At 42.2% G+C, this 20,476-nt stretch overlaps 1 protein-coding gene and 1 long non-coding RNA gene across 2 annotated transcripts in view; one reads left to right on the top strand and one right to left on the bottom strand.

The window, feature by feature from the left end:
• SLC25A21 (solute carrier family 25 member 21) overlaps positions 1-20,476 on the bottom strand; it is a 485,336-nt gene that overhangs the window by 26,081 nt on the left and 438,779 nt on the right. The gene's annotated exons all lie outside the window — the stretch shown is intronic.
• Positions 19,696-20,476, top strand: part of LOC137532964 (uncharacterized) — a 58,938-nt gene continuing 58,157 nt past the window's right edge. The window contains exon 1 of the long non-coding RNA XR_011024090.1: positions 19,696-19,963. This is a non-coding gene — a long non-coding RNA (uncharacterized lncRNA). The remainder of the gene's footprint in view (positions 19,964-20,476) is intronic.

Here is a 20,476-nt window from a genome sequence, read left to right as displayed (position 1 = left end):
AACGTATGGCAACGCAATGTAGGGATATATGAAAGGGGTCTGAGGAGCAAAAGCAATGAAGTTGCATAATTGTTTCTGGAAGTTTACACAATCCTCAGCATTCATGTCCTTACATGAGCCAATAACTAAAAAGTTTGTTTTTGTAAATACGTTGCTCACACAAAGTCTCCAAGGGGCTTGTTTACTAAATTGTCCTACATAAAAATGTAAATGTAAACAGTGATCAGCAAAAAAATGAAAATATGACTCCGTGTACTTTGCCATACAACAAAGAGTTAGATAACTTGTGTGCATGGCTTGCAACGTGGATGTCAGTATCCCAGCTGTAGTGTTAATACAAACTGAATTATAAAGATTACAAAACAGTAATTTAATCAAATTCTGTTTTTTAAAAAGTATTTCACTTCTTCCTGACTGCAGTCTAACCGATAGGTGGTGGGAAGGTAGCACCCCCAACACTGCCTAACGCCGATTGGTGTCAAGTCCTGGAGGCGGGGATTAGCAGGGAATGCGCTCGTAACCAGAGCGGGGATCTGTTAGCAGCCTGCCAGCCGCGATCAGAGCTGGCAGGCTGCAATGTAATAAAAAAAAAAGCTAATAGATATTTGTACAGCGATGCAATCTAACTCAGCACTGTGTACAGGGGACAGCTCAGTCACTTAGCTGTCCCTCTGATTGGCTCACAATCTAATCCCTCTCATAGGCTGATGGCTGATGCCTATGAGAGTGGAATTTTGTATACAGAGAGCAGTCAGGGCCAATTCAGAGGAGAGGGAGGGAGAGGAGGGGGGGGGGGGGAAGGATTTTTTACTTCAAAAAATATCTTTTAAAATTAATTAAAAAATAAATAAAAATCGCAGCAGCAATCAGAGGCCAACAAAAAAATCCTCCATTAGTGGCAAGAAAATAAGGTAAAATCCATTTTGGTGGTAAGTTGTATAACTGAGCAATAAATCGTTAAAGCTGCAGAGTGCTGAACTGTAAAAAAATCGCCTAGTCACTGGCAAATTTTGACTTAAAGTTACTTTTATTCAATCAGCAAGTAACTTTTTTGCGGTCGTCAAGAGGTTAAAAGGGTATTATTCCAAAATTATCCAAAAAGTATGGTAAATAAAAAATGTTTTACATAGTAAATAAATATAAGTAAAAGCTGCTAATACATACATATGAAAAATAAAAAGTCACAAATATCTTATTAATGGGTAATAATGTTCGTTGCAAAATCTACTTACTCACAGACTTTGGCAGAGCTCATTAGGCCACAGAGGAGGAAATCTGAAGCAGTTAGAAAAAAAAACAAGAGCACCTATGGGGCTGTAGAAGTGAAGATGGATTGCTCTAACATCCTCTACAGCTCCCACAGGAGCAACCCATAGCAACAAGAGAACCCCACTAGGACATACAAGCTCAGCCTACAGGCTCCTTATCTACGAATCCGATGGTACGTACAGCGCAAGTCACAATGCCGCTTCTGCTCAGTATGATCGTAGAACAGTGATCTGTATAACAGTGATCTGTTCTAATCACTCACTTGCCCTCACTGACTATCGTCGATTTTTTTCTCTGTCACTCTTGGAGAAACATCCTCACTTTCTGTTCACCAAAAGAGGAAATTCTCTCAGAAGCAGCCAGAGAACATCAATTACATTCCCAAAAAGTTTGTATCCCCTTATCATACTATCCAGAGCTAAAATATATTTTTCTTGAGCTTCCAGTCCAATTAATATGTCAAAGCAACGTGTCATTGTTGAGATATGGGAACTTACTGATTCATCTACATGTTGGTAAAACCGTTTTTATTTAATGTTTATATGGCTCACTCTATTAAGGCCGTACGGGTACACATACGAGGACTGTCACCTGCAGGGATCAGGACTCGATCCCTCAAGCAACAGTTTCGGGCTTTACAGACACATTAACCACTTGGGGCCATCTCTGCCAAGAATTTAGCATGTTTACAGCCCCCCCCCCCCCCACAATACATCATGGAAAAAATTGGAGTCCTTGATCATCTTGGCTGAATGCGTTCTTCCCCTCCTTACCAAGCTGGCAGAAGCCACTCCTACCCCTTCCAGAGTAACAGAATGCATTGCTAGGCTGTAGCATCTGCACAGCCCTCAGCCCCATACTGTCACTGAGGGATTGAGCTCTGTCAATCTCTGGGAGTAACAATCGTTGTACGTGTGTACACCAGTGTTCTTTACAATCCATCAATCAACAATTAATTAATGGTGTCGTCACTCAGTAGGTAAAGTGAAAAATTTGCCAACTTTTATTAGTACAAAAGGTGATACGCTAAATACATAAAACCATTTAAAATAAGCGGAGCGCTCCTTACATACACACAAATTGCCCATCCACAACTCACACTCACCCACACATTGGTACCGGTACCACACAATCCGGATTAATGCAAGTGGGGGGAGAGGAGGAATAATGTTGAGGCAATCTGTCCGCATGTTGTCTAAGCAAATGTAGCCGTTTGTATGTACTGGGAGGAGACCATTAAGGTAGCAATAAACTACATGTATCCAACTTCACCTGTATCTCTGCAGGACTCACGGACACTTGTGTTCTTACCACCCAGGCTTCAGCGATATTCACAGCTCCACGCAAAAGATCCTCTCTGAGTCTCTACCCTCCAAGTGGGGAGACTCGCTGATCCAGTAAGTGGCGCTGTAGGGCGGGCGCAACGCGTAGGTGGGCGAGGCTACATTCCATGCAAACTGTGGAGCGCTCCAAGTCTTTGCCAGCCTGTGATTAAACTTTGGTGGACCCAGCGTGCACACTGACAGCGCGACTTACTGGATCAGTGAGTCCCCCCACTTGGAGGGTAGAGACTCAGAGAGGAAATTTTGCGTGGAGCTGTGAATATCATTGAAGCCTGGGTGGTAAGAACACAAGTGTCCGTGAGTCCTGCAGAGATACAGGTGAAGTTGGATAGTTTAATGCTACCTTAACAGTCTCCTCCCAGTACATACAAATGGCTACATTTGCTTAGACAACATGCGGACAGATTGCCTCAACATTATTCCTCTCCCCCCCCCCCCCCACATGCATTAATCCGGATTGTGTGGTACCGGTACCAATGTGTGGATGAGTGTGAGTTGTGGATGGGCAATTTGTGTGTATGTTAAGGTGGCCACTAATTTCTAGCGAAAAATCGTTCAAGCGATCAGAAGTTCTGATCGGACGAAAAATCGTTCACTACACCATCAACTAGCCAATCTTTGCTTCCTATCTATCACAACCACCAAGAAAATCCAAATTTTCGTTCGACGAAAATTCATTCGGGCGACATTTTTTTTCACTCGTTCATAATCGATTGTGTCCACCAATGGAGATTATTTACAACCAATCCGATAAGAATTTCTGAACACTCTAACGATTTTTCGCTAAAAATTGGACCGTTAGTGGCTAGCTTAAGGAGCGCTCCGCTTATGTTAAATGGTTTTATGTATTTAGAGTATCACCTTTTGTACTAATAAAAGTTGGCACATTTTTCACTTTACCTACTGAGTGATGACACCATTAATTGTTGATTGATGTGGTTCCTTTGGGTGATGTCACTCCTGCTGAATAGCAGTAGTTTGGTTTCCACTACGAGGTTGAGTAAGTGCATACAATTTTATTGCGCATGTTCTTTACAATTCATACAATAACCTACTATAAATATTTACTTTCTTTAAGATTAGAAGAAAACAGCTCAGTGCAACAGACAAACTGGTTATCATTTAAAGAGACACTTAAAGGGAAGGTTCAGGGAGGGTGGGTAAAAAATCAAAATCAATTTCCACTTACCTGGGGCTTCCTCCAGCCCGTGGCAGGCAGGAGGTGCCCTCGCCGCCGCTCCGCAGGCTCCCGGTGGTCTCCGGTGGCGCGCCCGACCTGGCCAGGCCGGCTGCCAGGTCGGGCTCTTCTGCGCTCCAAGTCCTGGTACTTCTGCGTCCCACGCTGGCGCTCTGACGTCATCGGACGTCCTCCGGGCTCTACTGCGCATGCGCAGTAGTTCTGCGCATGCGCAATAGAGCCCGGAGGACGTCCGATGACGTCAGAGCGCCGGCGTGGGACGCAGAAGTACCAGGACTTGGAGCGCAGAAGAGCCCGACCTGGCAGCCGGCCTGGCCAGGTCGGGCGCGCCACCGGAGACCACCGGGAGCCTGCGGAGCGGCGGCGAGGGCACCTCCTGCCTGCCACGGGCTGGAGGAAGCCCCAGGTAAGTGGAAATTGATTTTGATTTTTTACCCACCCTCCCTGAACCTTCCCTTTAAGCCAGAAAAAAAATGAGTTTTATTCACCTGGGGCTTCTACCAGCCCCCTGCAGCAGTCCTGTGCCCTCACAGCCACTCACTAATCCTCTGGTCCCCCGCTGCCAGCTAGTTTCGTTTTTGCCGACAGGATTGGCCACGCGTAACTTTTTCCGCATTCCTGACTGTAATTAACGCTATTGTGGGCCGCAACGCGTACAAAAATACGCGTTGCCGCATTACGAACGCATAGATATGTGGCAACATGTATTTTTGTACGCGTTGCGGCTCGCAATAGCGCTAATTACAGTCGGGAATGCGGAAAAAGCTACGCGTGGCCAGTCCTGAGGGACCTGTCGGCAAAATCGAAACTAGCTGGCAGTGGGGGACCAGAGGATTAGTGAGTGGCTGCGAGGGCACAGGACTGCTGCAGGGAGCTGGTAGAAGCCCCAGGTGAGTAAAACTCATTTTTTTTTCTGACTTAAGGTTCACTTTAAGCTTACCTAGGAAAGAGTGCTATGGTCTGATATAAAGAACACTATGGGCCTGATTCACAAAGCGGTGATAACTCAGTTATCACGTCTAAAAGACTTTAGGCGTGATAAGCTTTGCACCACTGAGTTAGCACCGTTTTGTGCTCTTTATCGCGCGCAAAGTCCCGCACGCAAAGTTTTGTGCGACGCAATCGCGCAACTCCGCGCGCAGCGCCCATAGGGTTTAATGGGCGCATCGTGCGCACTGCACCGTGCGTCGCACGATTGCGCACGCAAAACTTTGCGCGCGGGATTTCGCGCGAGTTTCATTTTATCACGCCTAAACTGAGTTTAGGCGTGATAAAGGGCTTTTCACAGGCGTGCAAACACTTTGCACCGCTTTGTGAATCAGGCCCTATATGTTTTTTTTTTTTTTTATTTAAAATAATCTTCAGCTGAAGAGGAAAAGAAACCCACAAAAACAGCACCACTCAATTTTGAGGCATTAACAATATAGCAATCTTTATTATAAAATGATGAACAATATTTAAATTGACTAAATGATTAATCAAATAATTGCAAATTAAAACCAATTAAAAAAAACCATAAAACTATCTGCAAAAATTCTCATTACCTTAACCTCCTGAGCGGTATTGCCCCATACTGTGTCAGACATGCCGCTCGAGAGTTTTTACTAGCCTCAGGAGTCCCCCAGCATTAATCTACAGTATAAAGATAAGTGGCTGAATTAAATATTAGCTAGCACTAGGCTAGCTAGTATACAGTAGGTGTAGCCTAGGAATAGCCTAGTGCTAGCTAACATTTAATGCAGTCACTAAATAGATTTATCCTGGGGGTCTCCTGAAGCTAGCAAAACCTCTTGAGCAGCATACCACTCAGGAGGTTAAATATCAATTCATAAGCCCAACAATCTGTGTAAATCAATTGAAAATCACTTAGAGTTTAACCACTTCAGCCTACAGTGTTGTTCACCTTATGCATCCGAGCAACTTTAACCTCCCATTCATTTGCCAATAACTTTATCACTAATTATCACAATTATTTGATCTATATCTTGTTTTTTCCGCCACTAATTAGGCTTTCTTTGGGTGGTACATTTTGCTAAGAATTATTTTTTCTAAATCCGTTTTAAAAAGAAGATTAAGAAAGAAATGGAAAAAAAGTCATTATTTCTCAGATTTTGCACATTATAGTTTGAAATTAATACTTGCTACCGTAATTAAAACCCATGTATTTTATTTGCCCATTTGTCCCGGTTATTACAGCGTTTAAATTTTGTCCCTGTCACAATTTATGACGCCGATATTTTATTTAGAAATAAAGGTGCATTTTTTCAATTTGCGTCTATCACTACTTAGAAGCTTACAATTTAAAAAAATATAATAATATACTCTCTTGACATGCATATTTAAAAAGTTCAGACACTTAGGTAACTATTTATGTTGTTTTTCTTTTTTTAAGTGTAATTTTTTTTTTTATAAAAAAATGTATTTGGGTAATTTTTGGTGTGGGAGGTAAATAGCTAATTATTTAATAAATAATGTATGTTGGTGCAGTTTACAAGATGGCCACAGTTAAAAAAGTCCTGAAAGCGTACGATCACGCTTCCAGGAACTAGAAATAGGACAGGAAACTTTTTTTTTTGCAGAAAGACTGCGGTCCCTGATAAAAGGCCGTCGTTTTTTCCGCGGGGGACTTAGACCGGTGAATGGGAACTATATTCCCATTAACTAATCGGGGGGCTAACGGCAGGCGCGAGAGCGCACGCAGGGGTATGGGCCTCAGGCAGCAGGAGCTGCAAAGTCTATCTGGACAGATATATCTGTCCTGATAGACTCAAGTGGTTACTACTGAACCCCAAATTGAATGGACCCGGATTCAGTAATTGTGAAAAAAAAATAAGGTCCTTTAACCACTTCGCATTCCAGGGTTTTTTCCCCTTAAGATTCCTGACAAATTGGGCATATCAGCTGTATTTCTATTGATACAGCAATAACTTTTTTATTACCTATGCCGTGAAAGTGATACATGTACTGTTTTTCAGGATAATCTAGTCTTTCTTTGGGTAATATGTATATATATATATATATATATATATATATATATATATATATATATATTTTTTTTTTTTATTTTTTTTTAAGTATGGTTTCATTTCACAGGCATTTTCATCCAGTAAATTTGGTGTCAATTCCCCTTGCGGTTCAGTATTGAACTCTTAGTGATTTTCAATTGATGTACACAGATATGGTAAAGAGTTTTATGGGTTTTTTTTTTCATTGGTTTTAATTTGCTTTTATTTAATTAATCCTAGAGTCATCTTGAATATTGTTCATCATGTTATAATAAAGATTGTTATATTGTCCATACCTCAAAATTGAGTGGTGTTATCTTTGTGCGTTTCTTTTTCTCTGGTCATGGACATATTGCTCAGCCCTAGCACACTCAATTTGTGTAAATGTGCGGGCATTTCCTTGCTTAAATTCAGCTGCAGAGGAATTCCAGGATCTAGAGGAAAAAATATATAACGTATACATCACTAGGATATTTTACAAACATTTTTCAGGTTTCTCCTGCAGAGGTAGATAACATCAATTCCACAGAATCTATCAACAACAAAAACTCTGGCGGGTGTGCCAGTTTCTTGGAGATCACACAAAAAAATACTGATATAATGGTTGGAAAAAACATTCTTTCCTTTGCACTTTTAGACATAATAGTCAGCTTCAGATGGATAGGCAATGATCATTTTTATAAAATTAAATCACAAATCAACATGGGTAGTGCTCATACCAATTCTTTTAAACAAAGTTAGGATTTCACTCTAAATGTTACTTTGCCTCTGACACAAGAGACTAGGGTTCAAATCTCGGCTCTTCCTGTTCAGGAAGCCAGCACCTATTCAGCAAGGATACCTTGGGCCAGACTCCTTAACACTGCTACTGCCTATAGAGTGCATCCTAGTGGCTGCAGCTCTGGCACTTTGAGTCCGCCAGGAGAAAAGCACAATATAAATGTTATTTGTCTTTGTCTTTGTCTTGTCCCTGCCACAGTCTAAAACCAATTTTGGAGGAAATCAATTAAAGGGGCACTAAGGCGAAAAATTTTAAAATTTAAAATATGTGCAAACATATACAAATAAGAAGTACATTTTTCCAGAGTAAAATGAGCCATAAATTACTTTTCTCCTATGTTGCTGTCATTTACAGTAGGTAGTAGAAATATGGCAGAAGCAACAGGTTTTGGACTAGTCCATCTCTTCATGGGGGATTCTCAGGGATTTATTTTTTTTTCAAAAGCACTTAGTGAATGGCAGTTGCTCTGTCCAACTGCCAAAAACTGTGTAGCGAGCAGGGAAGCTGGGCAGCATCATAGTTTAAATCCTTTTTAGAGAATATCTTTATAACGAATAAAAGCTTTGCTGAGAATCCCCTATGAAGCAATGGATTAGTCCAAAACCTGTCACTTATGTCAGATTTCTACTACTTACTGTAAGTGACAGCGACAAAGAAGAAAAAAAATGTATGGCTCATTTTTCTCTGGAAAAAAACTTGCCTCTTATTTGTTTATGTTTGCCCATATTTTAAATATTACAATTTTTGACCATAGTGCCCATTTAACTATTTAGTAGGTTCTGTTCACACTCACAAATTTAACTAGTTAGTTTGGTTGAAAAAAGACATCCATCCATCAAGTCCAACCACACAAAAAGAACAACATCCTAAATCTGCACGTATCCCAGTTGATCAAGGGGAATGCGAAAAACCTTTTTATAAAGCCTGGGACAATTAGCCTTTAAAGGGAAAATTCCTTCCCGACTCCAGATGGCAATCAGATAAATCCTTGGATCAACTCTTCCAGGAATTACCCTAATAATTATAGCCGTGGATGACTTTCAATGCAAGATAAGCATCCAGGCCCTCTTTAAATGCAGATATAGAGTTTGCCGTAACTATTTCCTGAGGTATGACATCCCAGATTTTAACCACTCTCACTGTGAAGGACCAATTTTTAAATAGATTGCAAAAACTTTTTTCTTCCTTACGCAAATCCTGTCCCCTTGTCACTTGTACAACCCTAGGGACAAAAAGCTTATCTGTTAAGCTTTTGTATTGCCCTCTGATGTATTTATACATATTAATCAGGTCACCTCTCAGTCACCTTTATTTCAAAGCTAAATAAGCCCAGGTAGTCCAACCTTTCTTGGCAAGTGAGCTCTTCCATCCCTCTGATGAATTTAGTTGCCCGCCTTTGTACCCATTCCAGAAGGTCAGAATGTCCTTTCTATAGTGTTGCACCCAAACCTGTATACTCCAGATGTGGACTCACAAGTGATTTATACAGAGGGAGTAGTATACTAGCATCTCTTGATATTATTTCCCCTTTTATGCATCCCAGAATTTTATTTGCTTTAGCTACCACTGCTTGGTATTGTATGCGATTACCTAACTTGTTATCAACCAGTATTCCTTCTCCAAGTCTGATGTTCCCAACTGTATGTGTAAGGATTCCTCTTCTGGCGTGTTCTGTCCATTTCGGCGGAGCCGCAAATGGACAGTTCTGGCTTGTCTGCCTGCATTCGGTTGTGCATTCGCAATGAGTAACATTGTCATTTGCAATTGCTCTGCAGGTCTGGGCAGCTCAGAATGCTGTCATTATTCCACCAATGGCTTACTACAGCTGAACTGCAGCCAGATAGCCCTGGATTTCCTGCATGCATGTTGTTGCATAGCACTGCATGCATTTGTTATAATGGTCTTTCAGCTAGCAAATGGTAACCAAGCCAGCTCAGGATTGAATGATTACCATTCAGCTGTGTGGAGATTTGCATGCTTGCATCCATTTGCTGATGCCAGCATAAAAGTCTGCCTCCCCTTTTAGACCTGGCCCGTCATAGTTTCAGCTCTGTCTAAGCGGTTATTGGATCCTTTGATACTGTGAAATATATTCCATCTAGTTCAGTTATCTTGTGGAGCTACGATTATATATTTCCCACGGGGACATATATACGTACACCTTGTAGTGCAGAGATTTTGTATTGTTAGTATTGCCTACTTAGATCGCTGTATTGCTCCAGTCCAGATCTAGCTAGTGTCCTTGCTTATGTTATATATTGGTTCATCGCCAATATATACATATTCTAGTCAGCGTTTGACATTTTCCTTGTATTCGTGTTATGGTGATATATCAGTGCCGCTGATATATACGTACTCGAACTGTTGATATCCTGTGTTCAGCTAGTCCGTTTTTAGCACGTTTCGGTAGGTTGCGCTTAGCGTGATCACCCGTGCTTAGCTAGCCTAGTCCTGTCCTTGCGAGGTAGCCATTGCTGCGGATGCTATTGGTTACCTCACTCTTGTCTTCGTGAATGCTTGCTGTCACTGAGGCAGTGACTAGATAAGCAAGCATTCATTCTTTCAACCTCTGTCCTCCTAGTCCTGTCCTTGCGAGGTAGCCATTGCTGCGGTTGCTTTTGGCTACCTCACTCCAGTCTGTCTTGTATCTGTCTGAAAGCTTGCTATCGCAAGAGCAGCACAACATCGCACTGCGCTGCCATTGCGTCTTATCAGAAGCCCAGAGCTGCAGTTGCTCTGGGCAGCTTGTGTAGCCTCTTCCATTATCCAGCTCTTAGCCTTGTTGTGCTGGGTGGTCAGAAAGTATGACCCCAACAGCATTACAGTATGCCATTTATTATTTTATATGATGATCTACCATTGGTACATCAAAGGTGCATGACTTAACATTTATCAACATTACATTTTATCTGCCTCGTGCCCGCCCATACGGCCATGTTGTCAAGGTCCTGTTGTAATATGTCACTATCCGTCTTAGTGTTGATAATGTTGCATAATTTTGTATCATCTGCAAAGATGGCTACATTACTCTGTATTCCATCTACTAAATCATTAAATAAATTAAAAATAATTGGACCAAGTACTGACCCCTGCGGGACCCCACTGCTAACAGTTTCCCATTTTGAGTATTTTCTGTTTACCACCACTCTTTGCCTTCTATCCCTTAACCAGTTCTCTATCCACATCCACACATTTTCTCCTAGTCCCGGTATCCTCAGCTTCTGCACCAGGCTATTGTGGAGAACCGTGTCAAAAGCCTTTGCAAATTCCAAGTACACTACATCTATAGCTTTCTCAAGATTTTCATTCACCACTTCATAAAAGCTGAGCATGTTGATGAGACGGCCTGTCTCTAGTAAAACCATGATGTTGAACTGAAAAAATATTATTCTGTGCTTCATAATTTTGTATAGCATCCCTTAGGATACCTTCAAACAATTTACACACAACATGAAAGACTTGATTAAACTGCACCACTCCTCTCACAGCCTCAGATCAGCAGGTTCCATAAACTTGGTCACTGCCAAAGTGCACCTCAAAACCTTTGAGTCAGAGCTTTCTGTCATGCTGCTCCTACCCTTTAGGACTACCTACCACTCCTAGAAAAGACAGCCCTTTCCCTGGAGTTATTCAAATCCAGACTGAAAGCCGCCTGTTTAGCCTAGCATTTCTGGACTTATAGAGTTCTTCCTCTGTACCACAATTTACCAATCAACAAATTATTAGTCTGAGCCATGCTTATGCGCTTTGAGTCCTACGGGAGAAAAGCGCTTTACAAATGTAATTTGTTGTTATCGTGATGTTAAGCTTACGGGTCTATAGTTTCCTGGCTCTGAGTGTTTTCCCTTTTTTGAATAAATGGAAAAATCAACTGTACACCAGTCATAAGGAACTGATCCACTTGAAAATAAATTACAGAAAATAAGATAAAGTGGCTTATCGATAAATGAACTCAACTCCTTTAATACCATGGGGTATACATTAAAATCAGAATTCACAGAATAAACCACAGGAGAGTAATAGACAAGTCATGGATTCTTAAACACAAGATTTGTTCACATGTGTCGACATGCCCATTCCATTCTGTGCCTGTTCTGTTTGCTGCAGTACCAGAATGTAAACTCACTGGCACTGGACAGAAATTATACAATATACAAAAAGGTAGAGCAATTCTAAACAATCCATGGTCATGGAAATATACTTAAATCAAACTACACTAAAATAATTCCATGCACAAACACATACTACTAGTATGCAGAAATATAATCAATGTTTATTGAAAGAAGTATCCACAATATTATTAAAAACAGAGCCTGTCACTGGTAGCAACCGGAGGCGTATATCATAAATCACCAATAAGTAATACATCTTGTATACACAATATTCTATCCTAGGGCGAGCTGCATAACTAATATGTGTCACTCTTCAGTAACCAATATATCTCCAATGTTACATAGTAATCAATAGGAGCGCCAAGGAAAATAAATGTATTAAGGCTGCTTACCACTAAGGAAGACCAAAGAACCAAAGTGCTAAAGTGCCAGGCCCGACCTCATATGTATCGCACCTCCCGGATACGTCTTCAAACAAACATTGATTATTTTTTGCATACTAGTAGTATGTGTTTGTGCATTTTATCAGTCATGAAATTCTTTTGGTGTAGTTTGGTTTATATTTCTTTGACCATGGATTGTTTAAAATTGCCAGTTTGACTGGACAGAAATTAGGCATGTCATGGCCGATGAAACCCACATGTCTGAATGGTCCCTCTGTAGGTGTTCCATTCCATGGAGAGTGACATTGTATGCGCTATTACCGCCCATGGCATAGAACACCTAAGTATGAATTGAACCCTAGAGTTATGGATGGAAACTGACGTGCATTGCGGAAACCTACACAAACATGGGGGAGATATTAGGGTTGAGGTGAGCCAGTGAGAAAGTCCATAAGGAACAGACTCTGATCACAGCAACCTCTACAACTTGAATCATTCTAACTGGCCGAATAGTGTGGGTGTAGTTTACTACAACCTATCTGAAACCTAGCAGTTTGAGAGGGTGCTGTCAACCCAATCACATTAGTGGAATTTCCCAATGGACCTTCTCACTGGCCCAGCTCAACCATACTAGTGCCAACATGAAAAGAACATACAAACTTCACTCAAATAAAGTCCAAGCCGAGAATTGAACCCCAGACAGGAGTGCTAACCACCACAAAGAGAACAGAGTATTCTTGACAAATCAAACTGCTAAATATTTTAGTTAGCATATAAAATGATTTTCTTTGTTTCACTTTCTTCTTCCAGCTAACAGGAAACAACACTAATGGTGTAAGAGTGAGTCCTGTAGGACATCACAGAAACCAATACATTATCATTACACCCCATAGTTCTCAGTTAACCTTTTCTTTTTTTTGATGTAGCCTCCTGCAGCTAGAATAGCTGTGAAGGTTTGCAGAGTCAGGATATGTGTGGGTTAATATTGCTAATCACAGTCAGCGAACACTCTGATTGCAGAGACAGATGGGCGGTCGGTGCCGTTTTTATGATGTTTGAGAGGCTGCAGGGTTTATGGTAAACAGAGCTTAGGGTTTAGCTTCTCTATGGTCTGTTGAGGCCGACCGAGCATATGAAAAACGATTCAGTATTAGCTAACTTCCAAGTCACACATGCCGATCCCATCAGTGCCGCCCCCTGGCTCAAAGACTTTTATTGTTTTTGGCAAAAATGACCTGCAAACAGCTTTAATTGGGATGCAAATTTAATGCCCAGTTTAAGGCTGCTGACAGCTCGATGCTTAGATGGTTCTCTCACATCTGGAAGTTAAGGCTGCCTGTGATACGACAGCCACAAGTGGAGTACGATGGCTCCCGGATGTAAGTTTCTGCAGGCACTTCTTGGAAACGCTATTCCTGCATTCTTTCTCCAGGGAGTCACCACCGGCTGATGGGGTGCTAGGCAGAGAACTGCATTTAAATCAAATGCTTGCTGGAAAGGTATTGGAGAAATGTATTACATATCATACACCGTTACCTCATCATACAACTCGAATATCAAATGATTGGGGTACTGAGTAACATAACACAGGTATTCCCACCACAGTGTACTATTGGAAGTCCCATTATGATTCAGACATAAATGACCCGTGACCTGAACTGACCTGTCATTAAACCTTTACTATTTTTATGCACATATGCGTTGATGTACTACTGGGCTGTAAAAATGAAAAGTATGTACAAATAATTGCAGCAAGAGGCATACGACTGACGCTAGAGAAAGCTGTATGGTCACTATGGGCCCTGAAAGCAAATACTGTAAGACCTAATGTAAGATGCTAGTTGTTTCTTATTTTATGTTTTTTATTTAAAAAGAGGACTCTCTGTAGCCCTGAAACAATTACCTAATGCAGTGCTGTCCAACTGGTGGCCCCGCCGGATGCATTCGGCTCACAAAAACTCTTGCTGTGGCTCGTCTGTTTTGTTGTGTCACTCCCCCTCTTCTCATTACTTGCCCCGCCTCTTTCACTCTACTTAGCTTTGCCTTCCCAAACCAGGACGTTGCTGCTCCGCCCCCTCCAAATCAAAATTCCCAGGAGCAGACCTACATCAAATTTATATTTGATGTTGATGCTATTCACCACGAAGTTAACTACTTAATGACATGCTGACTTATAAAAACATCCTGCTAGAGCCCCTTAATGGTTCCAGGACGTTTTTAGAAGTCAGAGAGTGCTGCTGCTGCTGTGCGCATGCGTGATTGTATGTGCGCGTGCACATGCGCGCTCTCACGGGTGCACGTGCATTCCCGTGCACGTGCGCGTCAAAATAGTGAAAAAGCAAACATCAAAGAAAAAACTTCAGTAGGTTCAGTTCACCTTCACCACTTCACCCCTTCACCCCAAGGCGGTTTTTTACCCTAACAGACAAGAGCGATTTTCACCTTTCCGTGCTCATCCCTTTCATTTGCCAATAGCTTAATCACTACTAATCACACTGAAATGATCTACAGTGGCTTGCAAAAGTATTCGGCCCCCTTGAAGTTTTCCACATTTTGTCATATTACTGCCACAAACATGAATCAATTTGATTGGAATTTCACGTGACAGACCAATAGAAAGTGGTGTACACGTGAGAAGTGGAACGAAAATCAGGCACGATTCCAAACATTTTTTTTAAATAAATAACTGCAAAGTGGGGTGTGCATAATTATTCGGCCCCCTGAATCAATACTGTGTAGAACCACCTTTTGCTGCAATTACAGCAGCCAGTCTTTTAGGGTATGTCTCTACCAGCTTTGTACATCTAGAGACTGAAATCCTTGCCTATTCTTATTTGTAAAACAGCTCCAGCTCAGTCAGATTAGATGGACAGCGTTTGTAAACAGCAGTTTTCAGATTTTGCCACAGATTCTCGATTGGATTTAGATCTGGACTTTGACTGGGCCATTCTAACACATGGATATGTTTTGTTTTGAACCATTTCATTGTTGCCTTGGCTTTATGTTTAGGGTCGTTGTCCTCCTGGAAGGTGAACCTCCGTCCCAGTCTCAAGTCTTTTGCGGACTCCAAGCGGTTTTCTTCCAAGATTGCCCTGTATTTGGTTCCATCCATCTTCCCATGAACTCTGACCAGCTTCCTTGTCCCTGCTGAAGAGAAGCACCCCCAGAGCATGATGCTGCCACCACCATATTTGACAGTGGGGATGGTGTGTTCAGAGTGATGTACAGTGTTAGTTTTCCACCACACATAGCATTTTGCATTTTGGCCAAAAGTTCCATTTTGATCTCATCTGACCAGAGCACCTTCTTCCACATGTTTGCTGTGTCCCCCACATAGCTTGTGGCAAACTGCAAATCGGGACATCTTATGCATTTCTGTTAACAATGGCTTTCTTCTTGCCACTCTTCCATAAAGGCCAACTTTGTGCAGTGCACGACTAATAGTTGTCCTATGGACAGATTCCCCCACCTGAGCTGTAGATCTCTGCAGCTCGTCCAGAGTAACCATGGGCCTCTTAACTGCATTTTTGATCAGCGCTCTCCTTGTTTGGCCTGTGAGTTTAGGTGGACGGCCTTGTCTTGGTAGGTTTACAGTTGTGCCATACTCCTTCCATTTCTGAATGATCGCTTGAACGGTGCTCCGTGGGATGTTCAAGGCTTTGGAAATCTTTTTGTAGCCTAAGCCTGCTTTAAATTTATCAATAACTTTATCCCTGACCTGTCTGATGTGTTCTTTGGACTTCATGGTGTTGTTGCTCCCAATATTCTCTTAGGCAACCTCTGAGGCCGTCACAGAGCAGCTGTATTTGTACTGTCATTAGATTACACACAGGTGCACTCTATTTATTCATTAGCACTCATCAGGCAATGTCTATGGGCAACTAACTGCACTCAGACCAAAGGGGGCTGAATAATTACACACACCCCACTTTGCAGTTATTTATTTTTAAAAATGTTTGGAATCATGTATGATTTTCGTTCCACTTCTCACGTGTACACCACTTTGTATTGGTCTTTCATGTGGAATTCCAATAAAAATTGATTCATGTTTGTGGCAGTAATATGTCAAAATGTGGAAAATTTCAAGGGGGCCGAATATTTTTGCAAGCCACTGTAGATCATTTCAGTGTGATTAGTAGTGATTAAGCTATTGGCAAATGAAAGGGATGAGCATGGAAAGGTGAAAATCGCTCTTGTCTGTTAGGGTAAAAACCGCCTTGGGGTGAAGGGGTGAAGTGGTGCAGGTACAGGGCAATCTTGGAAGAAAACCGCTTGGAGTCTGCAAAAGACTTGAGACTGGGACGGAGGTTCACCTTCCAGGAGGACAACGACCCTAAACATAAAGCCAAGGCAACAATGAAATGGTTTAAAACAAAACATATCCATGTGTTAGAATGGCCCAGTCAAAGTCCAGATCTAAATCCAATCGAGAATCTGTGGCAAAATCTGAAAACTGCTGTTCACAAACGCTGTCCATCTAATCTGACTGAGCTGGAGCTGTTTTACAAATAAGAATAGGCAAGGATTTCAGTCTCTAGATGTACAAAGCTGGTAGAGACATACCCTAAAAGACTGGCTGCTGTAATTGCAGCAACAGGTGGTTCTACACAGTATTGATTCAGGGGGCCGAATAATTATGCACACCCCACTTTGCAGTTATTTATTTAAAAAAAATGTTTGGAATCGTGCATGATTTTCGTTCCACTTCTCACATGTACACCACTTTGTATTGGTCTGTCACGTGGAATTTCAATCAAATTGATTCATGTTTGTGGCAGTAATATGACAAAATGTGGGAAACTTCAAGGGGGCCGAATACTTTTGCAAGCCACTGTAGATCATTTCAGTGTGATTAGTAGTGATTAAGCTATTGGCAAATGAAAGGGATGAGCATGGAAAGGTGAAAATCGCTCTTGTCTGTTAGGGTAAAAACCGCCTTGGGGTGAAGGGGTGAAGGGGTGAAGTGGTGAAGGTGAACTGAACCTACTGAAGTGCTGCTTTACTAAGTTGACAATGGAGCGCAACTTCCTACTACTATTCCTGTTCCACTTTAAACATTTTTGTACTGTGTAAATGGTGTAAATTTTAATTGCTCTGTAAAAATTAATTTAGATGTGTATTGTCCATGGCAAGGAAATGAACAGCGCTACTTAAAAACAGATAAGTGCCTAACTGCAAGAGAGTGCAAGTCCCACTTGTGGGATAAAATACACACCTAGCATACACATGACCTGTCTACCACTGGAGGATTTTGGTTTCCTGTAACAGCTTGCATGCAACTTGTTAAGTACTCGTCCCTCCCACAGCGGAGAAGTCATCCTTCTGTTTGGGTTCAAGGTGCGCTTGCAGTTTCTGGGGGGGCTCAGCGCACCTCTGATTGGAAGCCATTCGGAGGCGGCCTGGTGATGCGCTGATCCACCTTTTGCGCAATTTTAGATGTGTATTGTGTTAGCACTTTTTAAAAAGGTATGAGCCTAAACATATGTTTCTCCCACAAGGTATAATTCAAAACATGTTCGCTTGCAGTGTTGTGCTTGACAGCGAGTTAATGTGCGAACCAGTGTAAAGACAAAATGGGAAGAAGTGCACACATTGTAGGAAAATCAGGCTGGGTTACATAAACTTATGCAACATTTTAAGCCACAAAAAGATTGCTCTTTCTGGTAGCCAGAGACAGCCTGACTGCAATTAATGCCTCTAATTCTAGCAACGATCATCCCCTGCCATAATCAAACAATCTTTGATTCAGCAAAACAGGATACAGTCAGTGGCAGAATATCACCGGTTCATGCAGGTGTGAATAAGAAAGCAAAAAAAAGGAGCAAAATGATGGACACACTCATGTTACTGTAATGTGAACATCATAGAAGGTTCTGATTGCTAATCAGTTCATTTCAGGTTTTACTGATAAGCTCTGTACCCGTCTTACATGAAAATATACTATGGATGAGCCTTTGCTATGGCAATCCTTCCTGCATATTATCAATAGGCTGTTTTTGGAACCACCCAAAACTTCAACCGAACCCTTTAATGCATTTTTGAAACCTTTAGTCTTGTAGACATGCTAGGCGATCTTTGGCCAAGACAGGTAATTTGGCATAGTTACTCTAGTGCAGGGGTGCCCACACTTTTTCAGCTCATGAGCTACTTTAAAATATGCCGAGTCCAGGAGATCTACCAACATTTAGGTAGCTAGGTATAGGTGCCTTCAGTATAGTTAGATAGGTATAGGTGCCTTTAGTATAGATAGCTAGGTGAAGGGGCCTTCATTATAGGTATTAGGTATAGGTGCCTTCAGTATCGATATTAGGTATAGGTGCCTTCAGTATAGATAGCTAGGTATAGGGGCCTTCAATATAGTTAGCTGGGTATAATATAGTTGGGTATAGGTGCCTTCAGTATAGATAGCTAGGTGTAGGGGCCTACTGTATAGGTAGTCAGGTATAGTATAGTTAGGTGTAGGTTTCTTCAATATAGATAGCTAGGTGTAGGGGCCTACTGTATAGGTAGCCAGGTATAGTATAGTTAGGTGTAGGTTTCTTCAATATAGATAGCTAGGTGTAGGGGCCTACAGTATAGATAGCTAGGTGTAGGGGCCTACTGTATAGGTAGCCAGGTATAGTATAGTTAGGTGTAGGTTTCTTCAATATAGATAGCTAGGTGTAGGTTTCTTCAATATAGATAGCTAGGTGTAGGGGCCTACAGTATAGATAGCTAGGTGTAGGGGCCTACAGTATAGGTAGCTAGGTATAGTATAGTTAGGTGTAGGTTTCTTCAATATAGATAGCTAGGTGTAGGGGCCTTCAGTACAGGTAGCCTGGTATAAGATGACATAGAACAGTTTGAGGTTTGGCTGGATGAGCGCATGTTAGGTAATGAATGATAACGTTGCTATGTTTTTAAAGAGGAGCTTTCGGCCATACTATCTCAGAACTCAGAACCCCCCCCCCCAAACACACACACACACACACACACACACACACACACTGTATTTTTCAGACTATAAGATACACTTTTTCTCCCCCAAAAATGCGTCTTATAGTCCCAAATGCTGATATCAAGTGGTCCAATGCCTTAGCTCTAGATTCTTGCTGTGCCTGCGTATTCAGTGTTGCACCCACACCTAGACCCACCTTGCACATCAGCTAACCTGCCTGTCCGCCCCTTGTGAGCAGTTGATAAGTTTCTATGGCAGCGGGGACATGGGTGCCCGCGGCCTCCCTCTGTTGATTTTCTACGAGCGAGCAGCCAGGAGCCCTTCACTTGCCCCTCCCATTGATTGGCATCGGCACGCGGCTGTAGCTCGCATGGCCACAGCTTCCCTCTGCCAATCTCCATGAGCGAGCAGCCGCGAACCCTCCACTTTTACCTGCCTCAAACCCCATGTCAGCAGGTGACTAGTCTCTATGGCAACAGGCACGTGGTAGTGGCTGTAGCTCACACGGCTGTGGCCTCCCTCTGATGATCTTCCATCTTCCATGAGCAAGATGCAACAGCCGGGAACCCTTCCCTTTTTTTTTTACCACCCTCAAACCCAGTGTCAGCAGGTGACAAGTCTCTATGGCAACGGGCACACCGGTAGTGGCTGTAGCTTCCCTCTGACAATCCTCCAGGAAGGAGCAGCTGCAGTGGGGAGTCCTGTTCACTTGATCTGCCTCCCATTGAATGGTATCCTCGACCCCTGTGAGCAGCTCGCTGGTTGCTATGGCGAAACACATGGAGCGCAGCCGCAGCACAAGAACAGCAGATTCCACAGTAGCCGATTCCACTGCACATGGACATGATCAGCTGACTCCTAAGAAAAACTTCTAAACAGGAAGTGGGCATGCAGGGACCTGATGAAAGCACAGAGGGTGCAAGACAGGAGCACCAGTAAGTGCCAACGGATTTTTGATTAGAGTACTCAACAAAATTAGTCAACAACATTGTCATTTAACATGTTTATTTGTTCTTCCAGTCTTCTGCTTCACATGCTGTACAAAGTCTATGCACACACTGCACAAACAATGGAAGGAGCAAAGTGCAGTGTGAATTCAGAATTGGCTGTATATGTATGACCTGGATGGTTCCTGTAGGTGCGGCACTTTGTTTTATTCATTGCAAAATTTGAATAAAAGGCCACTACAACTAGTTGAGGAACTTTAGTTAGTTGAGATGTAGTTAGTGTAGCTACAGGGTTTAGTGCAGCCGGACAGTATAGCTAGAGTGGTAGCAGGGGTTAGTGTAGCTGGTGGGGGCAGTGTGGCTTAGTGTAGCCTAGAGACACCTTGGGGAGAGGAGAAGATCCACAAGATGTCCCTGCACCATAATTGCACCAGGTTTAGTATATTTTATTTTTCCCCTGATTTTTTTGTCCTGTAAACCTAGGTGCGTCTTATGGTCCGA

Source organism: Hyperolius riggenbachi, chromosome 9 (genome assembly GCF_040937935.1).
Source record: "Hyperolius riggenbachi isolate aHypRig1 chromosome 9, aHypRig1.pri, whole genome shotgun sequence".
Lineage (NCBI taxonomy): Eukaryota > Metazoa > Chordata > Amphibia > Anura > Hyperoliidae > Hyperolius > Hyperolius riggenbachi.
The sequence above is the reverse complement of the archived record's forward strand: the minus strand, read 5'-3'. Positions and strand labels throughout refer to the sequence as shown.